The 19,892-nt window shown below is 37.6% G+C and overlaps 1 long non-coding RNA gene and 1 pseudogene across 1 annotated transcript; one reads left to right on the forward strand and one right to left on the reverse strand.

Annotated features, from left to right (window-relative positions):
• Positions 1-2,753: 2,753 nt before the first annotated feature.
• On the reverse strand, positions 2,754-3,170 carry LOC123601526 (annotated as a pseudogene).
• Positions 3,171-11,696: 8,526 nt separating this feature from the next.
• Positions 11,697-17,939, forward strand: LOC123601527. The gene is made up of 4 exons (XR_006714148.1): positions 11,697-11,788; positions 15,231-15,367; positions 16,881-17,015; positions 17,515-17,939. It is a non-coding gene; the product is annotated as an uncharacterized LOC123601527 (long non-coding RNA).
• The last annotated feature ends 1,953 nt before the right edge of the window (positions 17,940-19,892 follow it).

Genomic DNA, 19,892 nt, shown 5'->3' on the forward strand with positions numbered 1-19,892 from the left:
AGGGAGAGAGAGCACTTGCCCATGTGTGCACCTGAGTGAGTGGGAGAGGGGCTGAGAGAGCAGAAGAGAGAGAATCTTAAGCAGGCTCCATGTTTAGTGCAGAGCGTGACGTGGAGCTCCATCTAATGACCCTGAGATCATGACCTGAGCCGAGATACTTAACCAACTGAGCCACCCAGGCACCCCAGCCTTATGCACTTTTAACAGAAATGTAAAATGGTTCAGCCCCTACGGAAAACAATATGGAAGTTCCTCAAAGAATTAAAAATAGAATTACCGTATGATCCGGCAATTCCATTTCTGGGTGTATATCTAAGAGAATTGAAACAGGACCTTCAAGAGATACTGCACACTTATATTCATTGCAGAATTAATTTTAAAAGTTCCAAAAAGCAGAAGCAACATTAATGCCCACTGACAGATGAATGGATAAAAACAGTGTGAAATATACATACAGTGGAATATTATGCTGCCTTTAAAAAGAAGGAAATTCTGGCATATGCTACAACATAGATGAACCTGGAGGAGATTATGCTAAGTTAAATAAGCCAGTTACAAAAAGGCAGACTCTGCATGATTCTACCTGTATAAGTAGTCAAACTCTTTAAAACACAAAGTAGGATGGTAGTTGCCAGAGGCTAGGGAGAGGGACAAAAGGGGGTGTTGTTCCATGGATATAGAATTTCAGTTTTGCAAGATGAAAAAGTTCTAGAGATCTATTTCACAACAATGTACATATATTTAACACTATAGTGCTGTATACTTAAAAATGATTAAGATGGTAAATTTTCTGCTATGTATTTTTTAACACACACATCAAAAAAACATTATACCAACCAAATTAAATGTATCTAGTAGATGCATATGGCTCTCAAGTTCATGAGTTTGTGACCTATGAACTGTAGAAGACATTGACAGGAAAGAGACAGAAAATTACCATTTATTGAGCACCTCATGTGGGCCAGGAGGTATACTAAGCATTTTAAAAATGTTTTCTTCCCCAATTGTCACAATAATCTTATAAACATTTTTTTTATTACCAGTTTACAGATGAGAAAACAAATTGTGAGTTTAAAAGACTTCTCTAAGATCATATATCTACTTAATCAAAGGCAGGATTTGAACACAACAGACTCCAGAGCTGGTGTTTTCTCCACTGCTTTAGAAACAGAGAAAACATGTCAGGAGGATAAACGCTATACAGAAAATCAGAGTGGTGAAGATCAACTAGCTATGTGAAATTTTTGAAGGTAAATAGATAAGTGTTCCATGGGGACCCCATTGCAGGATAACAAACTGTGAAGTACAGGAACCACATTAGAAGACACTGAGTGAGAACACTGGCTCTGGGTTTGAGTCCTGGCTCTGCCACTTACCAGCTTTGTGACCTTGAACTACTCACTTAGCTTCTCTATGCGTTATAAAAGTGCTTCTTAACATGCCTGGCAGATAATAAATGTACACTAAACATTAGCTATTATTAGATAGTATGGTCTATTGCTAGATTTTAAAGGCCAGATTAGGTCTGAATTTGATGTCCTGGATAATAAGCAAATATCAGACATAGGATTTCAGCTAGGTTGATTGGAAAGCGAGCAGCTTTCCCTGTGAAAACGGTTTTAACTGCCTGCCAGTGAACAGTCTGTCCCTCTCCAATCCACTCACCACATAGCTGCCATGGTCCATCTGAAACTCAGTTTTGACTAAGTTCTTTTTTTCTTAAAAAGTTGTCAATTGCTCTTCATTTGTCACCACATTCTTAAATTTGCATGGACTTGAGAATCAGCTGAGGATGTTATTAAAAAGCATATTTGAAGGCTATGCCCACAAAGATTTTAACTCTGTAAATTCAGCTGAACCTAGAGACGCAGAGAGTCCGCTGTTGAGAATCTTTGTTGGGATCCACTTCAAATTTATTAACTAATAAAACACTTCATGTCTTGGCTCTGGCTACCTCTCCAACCACATTAGAAAAAACCCACAACGACAACAACAAAAAAACTTTTCTATCCTAAGATTAACTCTCTTGCACTAGAGTTTCATTTTTAGCTCCTGACATATTCAGAGCTTTTGTTGTTTCTGTTTTTCATAGAACACCTTCCATTTTCCTTCTTCACTAAACTCCCATGACCTTCACCTGCCTAAGCCTGCCCAACTATATTAGTCTTCTATTGTTGTGTAACATATTGCCCCAAGACTTAATAACTGAAAGCAATGATAAATATTTATTATTATTCAGTGTGTCTCTGCAGGAATTTGGAAGTGGGTTAGTTGGGCAATTCTGCTTTGGGTCTTTCAAGGGTTGCTGTCAGGTGTCAGCTGGAGCCATTTGAAGACTTAACTGTACTGGAGGATTATTTTCAAAGTGGCACAATCACATGGCTGGCACGTTGGGGCTGGCTGTTGGCAGGTGGCCCTTCTACATGGGCCGCTGCTTAGGGCTGCTTGAGAGTCTTCATAGCATGGGGGCTGGCTTTCCTAGAGCAAATAATCCAAGAGACCAAGGCTGAAGTTGCAAAGCCTTTTGTTTTCTAGCATTGGAAGTTAGAGAACATTTTTACTGTAGTCCTCTCTTGGTCATGCAGGTCTGCCCTGCTTCACTGTGGGAAGACACTACACAAGGATGTGAACACCAGGAGATGAAGATCATTTGGGGGCCATCTTGAAGGGTAGCTACTACCACATCATCATTTATCACTTAGGTGTTAATCCTCAGGGAAGCCTTCTTTGAATTTCTTTTTGTGTTTTTTTTTAGTGTAATCTCTGTTTTCTTTTATTTTTCCAGAGAACAGTTTTTCTTCAATCCTTAAGGACTTAGCTCTTTACATGGGCTTTGGTGGAGGTCGTGGGGCAACACCCGCAGGTCTAAATCAGGGTGGCGGTGTTCCGTCCTTCCCGTGCTTCACGAGAGCAATTCCTGACTCTCTTGCTGTGAACGGCACAACTCACCCAGTAATGTAGTTTCACATATAGCTTAGGAAGCACATAGGCGTCGAAAACACTCGCTTCGTAAATGTCCCTGACCGCGGCGTCCTCTGCTACGTTCCAGATAACGAACTTCTTAATGGCATTGTCCTTGGGCACGCAATGGATGCAGTTGGTGCAGCCAGAAGGCTGCACGTGCGGCGGCCTTTTTTGGCATGACCATTGTTCTTTCTTTTCTTGGTCATCTTGGAAACGAGGACCCGAGAGAGGCCTTCCTTGAATTTCTTTCCCAAATTGTGTAACTGCCTCTTCTGCATACTACTATATATGTATTTAAAATGGCAAGTGTGCACTGTATGTGTGTGCATACATATACATATATATCATATACGTGTATGTATCAATATGCATATATGTATATGTAGGGGTCATGCCTTTTTATCCTTGTACTTTATACTTTGCTCAAAGATTAATGAAGGAAGGAAGAAGGAAAGAAGACAAAGAGATAAAGGAAGGAAAGATCAATCTTGAGCAATTAGATTTGGTTGTCACAAGACTCTATGACACATAAGAGTTCCATTTCTGTTAATTAGCAGATGGTTAACAACAACAAAAAATATATCTTTGTAAGGGCAGTTGGGAAGGAGCAGGAACAATTAGAAAATCTTTCACCACAACAGAAATGTTGAGGAATTTGTATGAATTTTGGTATTATTCAATTTGTACAGCTCTGAAAATCACATTCAGTCATATTTGGGTCTAATTTTCTTTTTGTTCTCCTTTTGATGTTTCACTGACACACTGTGGCTCACAAATAGGGGGGATGGAAGTTATAAAAAGGAGTGTGGTCTTAGAGATGGCAGAAGACAAAAATTCTCAATACTAAAAAATTCCTAGAATGTTTTAAGGACTCACTTCTAATCTTCCTATGCTGGGAGGTCCACATGCACTGAAGATATTAGATATTTTTCTTTTATTTTTTTAATGTTTATTTATTTTTGAGAGAGAGAGAGAGACAGAATGTGAACAGGGGAGGGGCAGAGAGAGAGGAGACACAGAATCTGAAGCAGGCTTCAGGCTCTCAGCTGTCAGCACAGAGCCCTATGCGGGGCTTGAACTCACTAACTGTGAGACCATGACCTGACCAAAGTCAGATGCTTAACTGAGCCCCCCAGGTGCCCCTAGATATTTTTCTTATAACTAGATTCTACACTGAAAGAGAGGTGTACACATAAAGACATTAATGAAACTTTATCTTTTTAATGACACCATTGCTGCTGTTTTCTGGAAGTGGCTCTTCTGTCCTTTCCAACAAAATTCTTACCTTGATTTCCTATAATCATTAGTTTGTGCTGGTTTCTTCCCAGGGCTATGAAAGAGTCAAGCATTACTTATCTTTATATGCACATCATGGTCCCTGATACACAAATGAATATGTATTAAGCATAAGCTAAATGAATGAAATCATTTATTCAAAACAATCCATGTTTAAGATTACATCTTAGCAGATTCCTTCCCACCAACCACACTACTTATTGAAATCTGCAGAAGCAGTGAGCTGATTCTAATAAACCAGTCATAATTAAAATAAAATATAATGAAATCAATTTAGAAGAGTTTCTTCCACATGTATATTTTATACACAGCATTCTCTTACATTATCTGACAATTATCCTTGCCCACAATTTCCTTCTACTTCAAAAGGGACTTGATTTTGCCTTCACAATTTGGAACCCAAGATTGTTTGTCCTTTTGAACTTAGTGTCACGTGAAGCACAAGCCTGACTCTGATTTTCAGGGGAATGCTAGTCAGCAAACTCACTGAGCACTTTCTAGGTGTCAAGCACTGTGTTAAGGCACGGGGATAGTGAGAATACTTTGTCTGCCTTCTAAGAGAAAGTAGTTGAGTTCCTGTATGATCCTGGAGACCGAACAGAGGTTACTGTAGTAGTCATTGTAGTATGTTGGCCTGATTACCCATCCTACCTGCTTTAAGACTGAAATACTAATTCCCCTATTGGCTGCATGTTGATGACTGATAGCTCATGATTGAGGCCCCTGAGGAGATTGGCCTTATCCTGGAGACACAGCTACTTCACCTAAGGTTATGTCCCCTGGTCAACATGGAGATATAAAAGTCTGCCCCTGGCCCTGATTTTGGACAATTCTGCAGGGATGGAGATCATATATATATATATATATATCTCCAATATCCAAGATATATATATCCAAGATATATAAAATATCTAATATATTATATAATATCCAAGAATTTTGGGTAACACTAATAAAACATAACCCAAGTGAACAATAGGAATCTAATTTGCATATTTTAGTATTTATCACACTTGCCTGAAACTCACAACTGGAACTTAGTATCTAAGTATAAGAACTCAGCACTTATGGTGTAAGTGTGGATTATTTTCAATGCATTAAAAGTAGGGAAATTTTGTTCTCTTTTATTTGTAGCAGCTACTATAAGAAAGGGAAAATGGAACTTTATTTTCATCTCTCTGAAGAAAACTTGTAGATAGCATCCTCATTGTATGTAGAAGGTGTTATTATAAAGCAATGTATCTAAATGTCAAGAGGGTTTTTTTTAAATCATTTATCTTCATAGCACATATGTTGGAATATTATTTGCAATTTTTTTCTAATAGCTAATTCTATACTGTAGTAGTGACAGATACATACCAAGTGGTTAATACAAGGTTACTTACTATATTCATTACTTGCTTTTCTCCCCTAATACAGACCTCAATATATTAAGGTATAAAATCTTTCTAATCATTTGAAAACATCAAAATGCATCTACTGATTGATAATGAAATTCCAAAAATAAAATTAAAAAGATTTACATATAATTTACACAAACATTTGATATATAAATTCAAGGTAGATATGTCATTCACAAAGTCTTTTTCTAAACTTTTCTTTAGTTAACATAACAGAGAGAATGACAAATTGCCATGTTACCCACACTATTTGGCAGCATGGTACCTGAAGCCATAAGCTAAATGTTTATATCCTACTATGGGGTGGAGTATAAAATTTGCATGAACTTTTAAGACTTCAAAGAAATTCCTACAATGACCTGTTTTTGCCTAATCTTAGATCATTCTTTTTTCTCTACCTCCTCACATTCTTTGCTGCACTTAAGCAGTAAAGTTTGAGAAAAATTGCTCTGCAGATTTGATTCAGGACCATAGATTTGGCCTTTTGCTTAGAGATGGCTACAATTTATTTATTCACCCATAATTTATTGACAACCTACTATGTATAGCATTGTATGGAGCAAGTTTTCTTTCCCTACAGCAGTCCTATACTGTACAAGGCAGCTTCCATTCAACCTTGGTAATCCAGACTCCATGTTAAGCCTACAAATTTTTAAACATGACTGCACTCACAGTCATCAACATGGAAGGGAGCTATGATGTCCTAACCTGACCTTTGCTCAGAGGTGAGGCACCATGAGTGCTGAAGGCCAGCTCCTCAGATAAACAGCAAGCCAGCTTCCCCTAATTAGGCATCTTTCCAGGTGCTCCCCAGACAAACAAAGGAGATCTGATGTGGATAAGGTGAGGAATAGTTTAAAAGCCAACTGAAATTAGTCAATGTAGTCTTAGTTGCCCCCACCCCTGCACTCCTCTTTAGGTCCAAAGGTTACATATTTTCCTAACATTTCTGCATTCAGCTTTCTTGCTCAGCAGGCTTTGTAGAACCCAAGGGGTTTACATTAACCAGATGAGGGTGGATGAAATCAAAGTTCCATCCACTGCGGTGGGTGGGCTTGGGCAAGAGAATGAAAATGTTTGCTAAATTTAGATGGCTCGTGTAGTGTTCACTAACTATAACAACGTGTTTTCGGAACACTGAATTTGGAAAGACAAGCAGTTTCCCTCCTAACCAGCTTCATTCAGCGCTGAATTGAACAGGATTGAAAACACTTGAGAGCAGTGACTTATTTGAAATCTTGTTAACTGCAAGGTTTCCACTGGACTAGGATGAGCACACACTAGTGTGTGTGAACAGTTGTCAAGAGGAAATCATTACCAATCTCTGTTTTAAAAATAGCCAACGAGTTTTCCTTACAGCAAACAATAGATTTTTATTTGGCAAAGTTCCCCATAAATAAATGACATGCCCAGTGGTATCTGTTGCCATTTTAATGTTGACAAAAATTGACTGATTTCAAGTGGATGTGAGACTGCCATATTTGTGATTCAATTTAATGAAATACCTAAATTAGGGAATCCATTATTTTTATTGGTATTATTATTACTTGCCTGGAGGAAAAATCAGCTGACTATGGCTTTCTGTCTAAGAATATCTGCTTGGGGAGGATCCTTTTGGGGGCTTTTACCTCCCCGAAGAAGTAATTACTTAATCTATTTTTTTTAGTTAAATATCAGGATTTAAAAAAATCATCTTCATTTTTCCAGATTTGGAGAAGAGGACTCACTGGTTCTCTCTCATCTTTTGTGTGATTTATATGGTTTTCCTTTTGTTGACCCTACTGTTTTTATCTCTGTTCTTTTATTGAGTAATTGTCTTGATGATTGCTGTCTCATTTATTTGGTGTCCTTTTCTAATCTTTGTCTTTGCAATGAGAATTGTAAACAGCAGCACCAGTGAAATCCGTACAAGGCAACCAGTGCCACACCTGGGAATAAATAGCTGAATGCATTCATAGTTCTCAGCAAACCTGCACTTGGTCCTTCCTGAACCAAGGGAAGCTCTTACTTGGCTTTGATGAAGATGTCAATCCTCATCTTGGATGGCTAAAAGAGACCAAAAATGACGACAAAAGAAAAAACAAAAAAAGACACTGTTCCCTTGTAATTCATAAACTTTAGAGGCCAAATCACTCTTGTAGGAAGATACTTCCAGGATAGCTAAATTACTGCTGGAACATCTTTTATCTTACTTTCAGCATGATTCAAGGTCTCTATGAAAAAAAAAAAAAAAAAACCTGTAATTTTAAACCATGCAGTAAAGCTTCATATTATTGTATGTTTTGATCCATTTGTTTCCTTACCAGTGAATGTGAAATAGACATGTATAACTCCTACCAAAGATAAGCATCCACTTCCTGTGCATGCAACCTTCCAAAGCCTACCCAAGCCTGCTTTAGTAGTTTCCAGAACTTCTACAAAATATGGAAGATTCCAGGTCAATAAAGTTGTTTCCCCTTCTCTTGTCCCTATTTTAGAGAATATCACCATTATCTATTAGCGAACTAAGCCAAAACATGTATCATTCCTTCTGCCTCTTCCCTTTCCCTCACCAGCAGCAACAAGTCAATTCAATCCATGGATCCTCCCTACTAAATGTCTCTCCAATGCATTTCCTTCTCTCAAGTCTTGATTGCTGAAGCAGTCTCCTAACCAATCTCCTTGGCTCTTTGTTATTCCTTCTATACCTTGCAGACAGAAAGATACTCATCAAATATAAATATTTTTTTGCAACCAACTGGTAGTCTTCAGTGCTCTTCATTTCAGTACAAAGTCTAAATCCTTAGATGTCATTGAGGACCTTTCCAAATCTATACCCTAATTACTACTTCAACATTGTCATCTCTCACTACCATCTCCACCTTGAATCTGATGACAATTACTTGGTGTTCTCCAGATACACCTCTTGCCTTTGGGCCTTTGTACCTGCTGCTTCCTCTATCTAAAACATTCTTCTTGCTTATTGCCTGGCTACCTCCTATTCATTGTTTAAGTGTCCACTTCTCCAGGATGCCCTAGATTGGGTTTAGAGTCCCATTTCTTTGCTTCTGAAACTTGAGTTCAGTCAATGGTACTTGTCACACTGTTTCTCCAAACTCTTCCCAACCCATCCTACCACTGACGAGATTGTATCCTATTCAACTGTCTAAGTCCAACACCTGACATAGGGCCTGACACAGAGCAGGCTCAATGGACGTTGGTTGAATGAATGGATGAATAAGTTAACTAATGAATGATAGAACATGCAGAGGAACACTGATTTTTCATGTGCTTTGCTGCTTCTTTTGAGGCTGCTTTAAGGCACTGTAACTTTTATGTATAAACCATCCCTGTATCTGCTCTTCTATGACAATATTCACCAACAATGTGTACCTTTGAAAGGTTATGGTGCAACTTGTTGTTTGGAGATTTCTGAGAGTAGGATTGAAGCTTTAGGTAAAGTTTCAGTAGGAAAGAAACAAATGGCAGGACAAGAGCAGGACAGCTTGAAACCACAGGGACAGCCAGTGAAATCCTCTTACTTTTGAGGCACAGAAATGAAGGTCAGAAAGGTTAACTGGCTGCCAGGGGTCATAACCATGTTAATCACAAAGGGTCCTAGAGCCCAGACCTCCTGATTCCAGCTTATAGTTCCTTAAGCAGTGTGGGGCTTTTGTGCTATTACTGTAACATTAGTCTCATGTGACTACTGACCACTTGAAATGTGGTTAGTGTGAATTGAGATGTACTATAAGTGTAAAATCCATACCTGATTCAAAGACTGTAAGAAAAAAGTGTAAGATATCTCACACAGTAAGTTTTATATTTTTAAATATGTTGAAATAATATTTTAGATATCTGGGTTTAAATAAAATATTGAAATTAAGCTCTTGTTTCTTTTTCTTTTTTTAATGTGACTAGTAGAAAATTTTAAATTATCTATGCTGTGCATTATATTTCTATTGGACAGTATTACTCAAGATGAATTTTAGGTAATGCGCAGACAGGGCGTTAAATAAGAGTAAATCATACAGTAATAAAAGTTATTCTCTTCTTTATTTCCCTTTAACTCTTCTGATTGGATCAAAGAGAAATCCTAGTTTAGTACTAGTTTTTCTCTAATACTACATAATTTCCCCTTTTAACAATAAGAAAGAAGCATGAAACTTAGACTTAGAAGGCCATAAATCTAGATAGAATTTGACAACATGGTTTCTGTGTTTGCTTTGAAAATTGCCCTCTATTTAGGTTACATGGTACTAGTTTTCCATTTATTGTGATGAAATAAGCTTTCATTTATAAATATATTCATTTAACTAAAAAAAAGAGTATATTTAAATCAAAATATTAAATAAATACTAGCACAGATAGCACAGAACTGAAGAAAAGTCTTGGCCAAGCTTTGGGAAATAGCCATCAATGTAGTATCTATCCCTGGCCAGCCCAGTATACCTAGTCTTCTACATGTGATCCATAAAACCTCTACATATAATTTATTAAACTTGACTGTTCAGAGTTTAACTCCAACTTTGTTAAGGCCATTGCAACATAAATGTTTCAACCTCCTTTCTTAAACAACTGAATTCAGACATAATTGACCAACAAGGTGCATGACGGTCGAGGTCCCTAAATGGTCATCCTAGGTCACTAGGATGACTCCATTTAATCCCACTCCATTTTGGCCAGCAGAAAATGCTGGAAATTTATGGAAGTTGAATATAGAAGGAACTTTGACATTCTGAGTGGGAGAGCTGAGGAGAACAAACATGGAAAAAATTGGGTTGACGAGAAATGAGGAATATATGAGCAAATAGAGGCCAAGTAGCATAATAAACTGTGGAGTGACTGGGCTTAAGTTCTGGTTTGGGCTTGCTGTCTCTGTGATCCAGGATAATTTACATAACCTTTCCATAGTTTAGTTTCCTTGTCTGTAAACTTGTTAATAATAGTCACTACCTCCAAGGCTTTCTGTGAGGCACATACTAAGTACTAGACCAATATCAGCTATCACCATCATCACCCACACTGTCACACAGTGATGTTCAGAGGTGCATGGAGACACATATGTGATTTTAATCTAGAATAGGAGTTAATAAATTGGGACCTGGAACTCAAGAGCATGCAGAAGGTAATATATCACCAAAATGAATCAGGATTAGGTTAAAGATAGCCAAATTACCTACAGGCAGTCAGGCTTTCCTCTCCAAAAAAGGTCTAATCACTGTGGACTATTTCATAGGCACTCTGATGACACTGGACAATCCTATAGAAATGTTTCTTTTTAAGGTCTCTACATGGCTAATAAATGGGTAAATATTATCTCATTTATTGCCAATGATGACACTTCTATCTGGTTAATTGCTGTTTTTATAACATATTAAGATATTTTTTTCCTACAGGATTTTTTGTTTGTTTGTTTTTTATTTTATTTTATTTTTTCCATGTAGCAGTTGGGATCTTGGGAAGCTAAGAGGAAGAGAAAATCCCTTTAAATAGCTTTTTTTTTTTCCTTTTAGCAATTGCGCTGATTACTGTGCCCTGAGGTTGATGATGATTCTGATGATAGGTAAATTACTGTAGCAGTAACTTAGACTAGTATTTTGAACTTGAGCATTAATTTGTGCCTGTTTTGTTCTTCATGTACCTCTCTAAAACCTTAAGAAACCTATAAGCAGTAAGTTTTAACTTTTTTGAGGGACTTAAAATTCCATTTGAAAATCTACTGAAAGCCATGGGGTGTGTCTCCAGAAAGATGAATGTTCTCATGTAAAAAGAAAATGTTTATACACAGGTTCATGGGTTTCAAGGGCCCCCTGAAGCTTAGTAACCCCAGACTGAACATTTCTGTTGTGAGGGCAAATAAACCATAGGCCGACCTGGAACTATGGAGATAAATACAGAAAATGTAGTTGAGCAAGGTCCCTGATCTCTGGGGCACAAATATCTGTCTAGGTAAAAGGCAGGACAGAAATGCACTTAAATCTTAATTATTGATGGGAAGTTGAACTATCTGTCTTCCTCTTGATTTATGTCTTTACAGTATAGCATCATTATTAAAAATGCTGTGGGTCTTAGAGAAAAAGATTACCATCAGAGCTTAGGCACAGAGAAGCTGGTTAGATCTTCCTGAAGTCCATGAATGACACCAGGTGAGAATGACTGAAAAGTTTCTGAACATCTAGTTCAAATCATTCATTGATCCAACCATTTATTGTATATGTATACTGTGCCAAGCAGAGCTCAGGAAGCCTGAGTTAATTTTCTAAGGTCACAAAGTTAACTAGTGGCTGAGCCAATGACTCTATTTTAACTCCTACATTGGGACTTTGTCACCTCATTATATGGCCTCCACAAAAACATGTCATGATGAGATGAAATTCACAGTCCACCAAATCCTACTTTTGTGTAGAGCTATGTACTGACAAAAGAAGAATATAGCTCATTTGGCATTTTTAAAGAGATAAGGAATTTAAATTGAAATCAAGATTTCAAAACATGCAATGCTTGCCATTAAACAATTTAACCTAATCTATAACTTAAACTGATGTGGTTTTTCCACTGGCCTTGACTATAATTTACTTTTCCTCAATCCTGTTCAAGTATTTTGCCCAATCTGGTGTTCCACAGAACACTCTTCTCTCAAGATACTTTAGTGCACAAAAGATTTTGTGGCCAAATAAGTTTGGGAATTGTTCCATGTTATAGTCTCTGTTTGGTGTGTTAAAAAACATAGAAGAACATTAAAGGTTCTGGGAAGTCCTGCAGTAAAACATAATAGCAAAAATCTTGTCTCGCTTTAAGTCTGTATTTCTCAAAGTCACTATACCTCAGAACACTTCCCTAATGTAACACCTATTAAAATCCCACACAATGGATACTCTGCTATGGAGAATTCTGCTGGAGCTTTACAAGTCTTTGGTCTAAGCTCCCATTTTCCAATGATTGTTGGAAATTCAGAGCCACTATTTTATGAAAGCCTGTTGCTTTGGCATGCCCTCCTTCTCATTTCAGTTACGAAAACAATGCTAGCTAAAACCACCTTCTTTTTCTGAGCTTCAGGCTTTTCTCTCTACATTACACTGGCTTCATATGCTGCCATCTTTATTCCCATTCTTCTTCTCACCATTTCTATTTCAGAAGTGTACTGTAAGGAAAGAATCATACATGGGGACAATTATTTATTTGATAATAAAAAATTGAAAACAATATAATCTTTAATAATAGGGGGATGGATGAGTAAATGATCCATGCAATAAAATGTTATCAAAAATCACATTTTTCAAAGATCATTTAGAGATGTGAAAAAGCCCATGTTATGTTTTAGTGATATACATAAGACACATCATATTGAGTGCACCATTCCAATTTTGTAATATATTATATACATATACACGTACATATATACATATATATACATATATATATATATATATATATATATATTTCCAATGCACACATGCATAAGAAAAATTTAAAGGAAATACTTTAATATGTTTGGCTATTTATCTTTGAGAAGACTGCATTTTTTTCTTTATAGTTTAAGCATTTAAAACATTTTTTACAACAAATATAGTTTTCTTTTAAGACAAAACAAAACAAAACAAATGGGTTTTACAGCGTGGGCTCAAACTGGAAAAAGACACCCTTTCAGACATGGGCTGACTTAGTCCTCATGCATATTTCATCCGGAGATTACCAAGTAGTATTGTTTGTTTTCCCTCCAAAATACTGTTCTTACTTGCTCTAATTTCAGAAAATCTGAAACATGAAAGTGTTGTACTCCTTCCCTGATATTATAATCCCTTTTTTTCAAATTAAGCTTTTTATACTAAGATGTTTTTTAAGACTGATTTTGGAAAGACTATTTACACTTTACAAAATTTATATTAGTTTCTTACAGGATTTAATTTTTATAGGTAATACAAAATAATACATATGCAAATCTGTGTAGTGGGTTCTTCACACAGAAGTACCCTTGGAATAAAAGGATGAAATGGATCTCGAATTCTAATACGCACAACTTCTGAATTGCTGATCATTTGTATAGACTCTTTTCTCCTGAAAAGAGATAGTTTGATAGTGTGATAGTTTTTATGGTAGAGGAAGTTGGTCCGATGTACTTGAAGGAATAGGAGGCACTTTGTGAGACCATAAAAGAGGACATTTAAAAGAAGGAGCTACTTTACTGCCTGCCAGAACAAAACTTAATAGCTCTTAAAGGAAGATGAAATAATCAGACTCATTATAATGTGATTTAACCTAAATGTATATATGTTTATATATACATGTATAGTATATGTATATGTGTAATGTAATGTTACCTTAAATGTCTTGCATAAAAATTTTAACAATTACTAGATATAAGAAGAAATAAAAAATAAGGCGACCAATAATTTTGACATAAAGAAGCCAAAAGAAACAAGTCCTAGATGACTCAGAAGTTAGGAGTACTAATTTTAAATTAGCTATTAAAATATATATTTAAGAATTTAAAAGGAAAGATGTATTAGGAGATATACAATGGGAAATCTCAGAAAAATGAAAACTATAAAAAAGAACCAAATTGAACTAACAAACACACTGTCTGGCACTTAAAAAGTTGATTGGATTGTATTAACAACAGCCTGGAAACTGGAAAAAAAAAAAAAGAAGTTATTGAACTTGAAGATAGGAAAATAGACATTATCTACTCTGAAGAACAGAGAAAAAAAGATTTAATAAAATAGAAAGAATATATTCTCACTGACCATGGGACCTTATAAACTGTTCTAATGAAAGTGTAATTGGGGTGCCTAGGTGGCTCAGTCAGTTGAGCGTCCAACTTTGGCTCAGGTCATGATCTCACAGTTTGTGAATTCCAGCCCTGCATTGGGCTCACTGCTGTCAGTGCAGAGTCCCCTTAGGATCCTCTGTGCCCCTCTCTCTGGCTCTCCCTCATTCATGCTCTCTCTCTCTCTCTTTCTCAAAAAATAAGTAAACATTAAAAAAAAAGGAAACTGTAGTTGAAGTCACAGATGTAGAGATATTGAATAAGGCAGAAAAATAAATCTGAAAAATTAATGACATAAAACCCCCAATTCTGGAACAGCAGCAACAATCCACAAGCACATCATGGTCCATTTGCTGAAAATCAAGAATAAAATGAAAATGAGAGCTATTCACTAATTTCAGTTTTCCAAACTTAAATATCTCTAATCTCAACATAATTTTCTACTTTTAAAATTACTTCAGGGAGCCTATGTGAGTGATCTTTGATAAATACAGAGAACAAACTAAGGATTGCTGGAGGAGAGGGTGGGGGGTGGGGTGAGTTAAACCGGTGACAGTGGTTATGGTGGGCAATTTTTGAGATGTGCACTGGGTGTCGTATGTAAGAGATGAATCACTGGGTTCTATGCCTGAAGCCAAGATTACACTGTATGTTAACTAACCTGAATTTAAATTAAACAAACACACAAATAAATAAATAAGACGATTTAAAAAATTAGTAAAGAACTTGAACTCAAAGCAAAACTTGCCAAACTTCAAATCCAGTACCTTTATAAAACTGTATTTTAGAGAGTAAGACGACAATCTCCTTTTTCCTTTTAGGATTTAAGATGACGGAAATAGCTTAGAAAACATATCGAAGTGTTAATTGGCTGTCTTTCATATGAAGTTTACCACCTGTTGGCTGATACTGGTCCAAATACCACCTCTACCCACTCCAGACCATAAGCTCCACACAAGTAAGGGATTATTTTTTGTTGTTGTTCCTTATTCAGGGATATATTTATAGGACATAGAAGAATGACACACAGTAGGAACTTAATGAGTAAATGAAAGAATGAGATCAAAATGAAGGCAGACGTTTCTGTGATTTTGGTTTATACAATATTTGGCACTTGTTTTGTTAACACACCAGACATAATATTTTCAGATGTTTCCTTGAGCTATTCTAATGAACATCTTAGTGTAGCCTGTATAATAGTGCAGCAATAACAAACCTGCTGGCCCAAAGTCAGACTGATAAATAGGTGAGTGATTATTCTTGCATTCGCTGCTCACCTATATATTGTTTTATCTGGAGAGAGGAAAAAGAAAAGGGCAATTAAGTTCCCAGATTCTTCTGGTGCCTCTGATTTAGTCTTGTGGCTCTTGCTGGGGCTGTTTGTTCCACAATTTACGCTTCATTTAATGTAGTATCCTAAAAAAAAAAAAAATATATATATATATATATATATATATATATATATATATATATAGTGACTTACTGTATCCCAGGTCCAGGTCCTTAACATTCCTATTAGTGCACTAATGGTCATGTGCATTGTTTCAGAAGTCAATGCATATAGGGAGCCTGGGTGGCTCAGTCTAAGCATCTGACTTCCGCTCAGGTGATGATTTCACGGTTCTTGAGTTCAAGCCTCATTCTGGGTGAGCTTGAGACCCGCTTCGGATAAGCTCGAGACCCACTTGGGGTAAACATACGCTCCCTTTCGGATGAGCCCCACTCCTCTCCCTCTCCTTCTCCCTGCCCCCGTCCCCATGCTCCTCGTGGGATCGTCTCCCTCTTCACCCTCGCTTATTTGCACCCTCTCTCTCTCCAATTAAAAAAAAAAACATTGGGGCGCCTGGGTGGCTCAGTCGGTTGAGCGTCGGACTTCGGCTCAGGTCATGATCTCGAGGTCTGTGAGTTTGAGCCCCATGTCGGGCTCTGTGCTGATAGCTCAGAGCCTGGAGCCTGTTTCGGATTCTGTGTCTCCCTCTCTCTCTCTCTGACCCTCCCCAGTTCATGCTCTGTCTCTCCCTGTCTCAAAAATAAATAAACGTTAAAAAAAAAATAATAAAAAAATAAAAAAATCAACGCATTGTATTATCAGAGTGTAACCAAGAAAACAGAAACCATCTTAAGACTTTCCAACACAGTGAATTTAATTCAAGGATTTATTACACAGGTGATGGAAGTTCTGAGACCCACAGAGGAGGTAGTAAGGTATTCCAAAGTTAAACAGCAGGAAATCACTACCATCTCTGGGCTAGAAAGATGAAACATGTAGTGGTATTAATGCCCAGGGAGTCATCAGATGGAAGCTGGAACTAAGACAAACCTGCTGAGCTGTGAAACCAAGGAGCTGTAGCCATAAAGGAGAAGCAAATGTTGAGAAGATGCCTCAGGTAGAGAGGCAGGAAGAGAAAGGCCCTGGCTTCTCTCCCACCCCATTCAATCTCTGACCCGTGTCTTTCCTTGTCAAAACTCAGCCAGAAGACAGCTGATCTGGGATCCTGGGAAACACTGACTGCAGGGCTCAGTCTCTCCCTCTAATGGAGAGCTGAGCTGGAGAAAGACAAAGGATGGAGCTACCATGCCCAAGCTCCTAGCCACAGCGCCTATAGGTGTATCAATTTTTTCCAAAATTTAAAGTAGTTTTTCCCAAAGCTTCTATGTTTGGTGCCGTGTCTCAATGGTTCCACAATTCCAAGTAATCATTTTCTTTTGGGGGCTGGGGGAACCTTTACAGGACCATCTGGTGGCGACCATTGGAAACTAGAAGAATCTTCTAAAAATAAAAATTACTTAATGCAGCCCTTGCTCATCTCATTATGGATTTTTAGACATTTGACTGAAATATGCCAATAAAATAACTTTTGAAATGTTCCCTTTTCCAAGTTTCTGAACCAGAAACAGAAAGCTTATCTTCCTGTTAAGCATAGGCTACTGTTGTGGTAGGCTCTTAATCTGAAAAATGCAATGAAAAGAAAATGCATCATGCTATGAAAGCTGTTTGAAACTTGTATTGCTATAGGACTAACTCTAAAAGATTCCTTAAGATTCTGAAAATCAAGAAAACCAAAGAGGAACTTAAATGCTTGAATCCTTATCTTTCTATTGCAGATCATGTCATTGGATACTCCAGAAAATGAATATGTCTTGAAGTGCATGGAGTGTGTGATTAAATCCCTGAGTAGGGTGAGTATGACATAATAATGCTTGACAAGTCCTTGAAGCGTTTAAATAGCAAGCAAGGAAGAACATGGTTTCCTGTAGCATAAGGAGTTAGAACTTGAAGTACCAGAATGGAATTGGCAAATGGAAACACTTGAATGGCTTTCTAGAAATATTTCCTAATGCAGTCATAAGTTAGGACAGTGGAATTGGTTTTCCAGAGGGGAGTGATTGGAACAGGGGTTTCTGAAGTAAACAAAGAAAAGGCCTCAGGGAATATACCTAATGAGTCAGCTATTATTAACTCTTTTCTTTAGGTCCAGCATTAGAAATAACAGTGTTACATCTGCATTCAGTAAAGTACACATATTATCTTATTCAGTCCTCAGGTGAGAAATTAGGGTTTAGAGAGGTTAAACATGGCTTGTTCAAAGTGCATACCAGTTAAGTGTTAGAGCTGGGTCTCCAACCTAGGCTCTCATTCAACATCAATACTCTTGCTGCTACAGTACAGAACCTTGGGATTGGGAAGAGTCACTCACAGAAAATCAAAGCTATGGTTGGTACTGGAAGAGTTCTGTATTTTTGGAGTTGATGTGGATTTATCTACAACAAAAGGAAAATACCACTCCTTTCTAAACATCTAGGGAATTGTAACAGCCAGAGTTCTTGGTTTTAGAGAACAAAATATGCTCTGGATAGTTTAGGCCGAAGGAGGTTTATTACAGAGCATAAGGTAGTTTACAGAATGTAGCAGTGGCTAGAGAACTGAGTAGTTCTGCTACTAAAATTTGTGGGATTTGGGGCAAGAGTACGAGTAGATACTCACATAACATGTCTAAGTACTCAAAAGTTAAACATCAGCTTCAGATTGTTAACAACATAATGTGCTATGTTTCCTGATTGAGAAATTTACCTCCTAAATGAGCTGGAAGGTCAAGATAGACTTTAAAATTCTCAGACTCATTTGGGTTCCTCACCAAAGCATAATGGCATGAGGAAAGCATAACCCCAGTCCCCAGCCCAGGCTTTCCACCTTCTCGTTTTGTCTCTGTCTCCATTCTTGTGCTGTGAGGGACTCTCATTGCATATGGGTGGACACTGCACCCACCGTCTCCAGGCTGTATCTATACCCCTGGAAGAAAGTTGCCCTGTAGCCACTCTCAGACCTAAAGGTGTCCACACTGATTGTGTGGCTCACTCTCAGGAGAAAACAGCCCCAGGAAGCAGGCCCACAGATACCCTGGAAACAAGTTCAGGGCCAGTTAGGTGAGGAATCTGAGTCTATGATTCCCAACGCACACTCTGGGACTAGGGCTCCAATTAAGTGTGTCCAATTGACCCCACATATTCCTTACTCAGTATTTAGGGGATGGCCAGAGGAGAGCTAGATAAGAGCCTTTAAAGTGTTGGACCCAAACAAGAGACTCTGTCACCTGGACAAAGGACAGAAACAAGTGTAGGTCCTGCTTGTTCAGGTACGATGCAGCCTCATGAATTGCCAAGCCACACCAAGGGACTTGTTTAGAGAAACCTGACTGCCACAGACACTGGCTGCTTTGTACCTTTGACGCCAGGTACTATCCTATAGAGCCTGCCTCACAGCTGCCTCAGGAGAATCAAACACTTCCGCGGTTATGCTGGCCAGAAGGTCTGGTCTCTTGTGTAAGGCTATAATCTCACAATGTTGATTTTTGCATTTCAGGTTTTGTGTGGGTATATCTGCTTAGTGGAACCTAATCAGTGTGGAAACTTAGCTTCAAGTAGCTTGGTCTTCACAGTTTCTATTACTCTGGAAAATACCATAGAAGTAGATTGAAATGAGTGACCACATGAGACCAAACTTCTTTGCAATATCTTTGGAAAAGCCCATTTATTGAGATACAAATAGAAACGGCTTAGATACATATTGCCTTTTTTATGGTAAAACCACCATTATGGATTTAGTTGTAATGGCTTTCTGGAGTACTCTGCTATAAAGGATTCTGAGGCCTTCTCTGGACTCAGTGAGAAAAAGTACTTCTTTTAATTTTTGATATCTGCCATCATTGTGGGAGAGGCTGGGGTAATACCTATGCCATTTTTGGAGGCGGGACTATGTCTTAGATATATGCAAGTAGGTACTGGGTAGGGTTTGTTAAATGAATAAATAAACTGTAAATGAGTGAATTATAGCTGGGACCATAGGCAGGAATTAAAGTGATTCTGAGTTTTTTCCACTTTCTAACCCTAATCTATTTAATTTTATGTTACCACAGTGACTTAGAGAAGAAAAGAGATATAATGCAGGGGAATCAAAGAAAGTGACATTTGTAGAAGTTAAGGAG

Source organism: Leopardus geoffroyi, chromosome D1 (assembly GCF_018350155.1).
Source record: "Leopardus geoffroyi isolate Oge1 chromosome D1, O.geoffroyi_Oge1_pat1.0, whole genome shotgun sequence".
Classification (NCBI taxonomy): Eukaryota; Metazoa; Chordata; class Mammalia; order Carnivora; family Felidae; genus Leopardus; species Leopardus geoffroyi.